This window comes from Marmota marmota, unplaced genomic scaffold, assembly GCF_001458135.2.
Source record: "Marmota marmota marmota unplaced genomic scaffold, marMar, whole genome shotgun sequence".
NCBI classification, from domain to species: domain Eukaryota; kingdom Metazoa; phylum Chordata; class Mammalia; order Rodentia; family Sciuridae; genus Marmota; species Marmota marmota.
In genome coordinates, this window is record NW_026000101.1 from 8,245,699 (window position 1) to 8,247,032 (window position 1,334).

The window sequence follows — 1,334 nt, forward strand, 5'->3', positions numbered from 1 at the left end:
AAAAAAAAAAAAAAAAAAAAAAAAAAGATACTACCAGTATTAGTAATATTGAAAAATATTTCCTTCTTCCTATCTTTCATTTCCTGTCTATTCACTTTGGCCACATGGACTTATTCCACAAAGGAAAGAGTTAAGACAGCAGTTTTAATTTGTTGTAAGACATTTGTGGAAGAAGAGAGGGAGGACAGAGAAGAAAAGAAGAAGAAAAGAAGGAAAAGTAGTCAACATTTACTGTTAAATAAAGTGCACTAAAGATTTGTTTTCTGGGTGGAGTTCTTGGAAAGAAAGGAGTGAAAAGTGGTTTCCTTTTGCTCTGTCCAAAAAACTTGCAGGTAAAGTTGCATTATTTTTTGGAAATCAAGGATGAATAAGAGAAAGAAAACCCAGTCATGTTGCCAAAAACATAGTTAACCCATCATGAAAAGTCTATCTTAACTCCCTCAGTTTTCTATCCTCTTCTCACTTTTAATATTTCTCCTCCCATGATGATATCAAGGAAGGAGTTACTGGGTGGGTTTGCCCTGGAATAATCTTCATCAGGACCCTGATAAAAGTCACACCAACAGAGGAATACAGTCTAAGGAAACAATGTGCTGCCTATGCAACACAGCTTAAAAGACCTCCGGCCCATCCTCCAGTCATTCTTTGGTCCCTTTGAGGTAGAAATTCTGAAACCACTGGTGACACTTCCAGTTCTCTGCAATGACGATTAATTAAAAAATTTTATATTACTTAATAGTATACTTGGATGTACCTTGTATTCTTTGCATATATAGTCATAAAATTGATTGACCAGAGCTTTATTAGCTCTGACACATTTGCATAAAAATGATACCTTAATTTGATAAGATAATTTGCAATAATTTGATTAGTCATCGCCAAACACTATAGTCTTTCTTCTTTCTGCCTTTGTACATGCTGTTTTCTTAAACTGGAAGAAGGACTTCTTTCAATTCAGATATTATCTTTTCTAGAAAACTTTCTCACCTCCTGTTGGGAGGTTGATGCCCCTTCTATGTGCTGTCACACAACCCTGTGCTTCTTGCTCTCATACTTATTCATTTGACACAAACTATGCCATATACACTGTGATTTATAGTAAGGGTCCAGTATGAGACTTTCCAAACGGACATTGGATGCAGAATAACTAATGGGATTTTAAGAAACAAATAATTTATATGCTATCTAACACTTTAATGTGAAAAATTATTGGAAATTATTTTATCAAATTAAAATATCAATTTTACCCAAATGTGTCAGCCAATAAAGGTTTCATAAATCCAATTTATGACTTATGACTGGGTATGCGAAGCATACAGTTACATCCAATTATA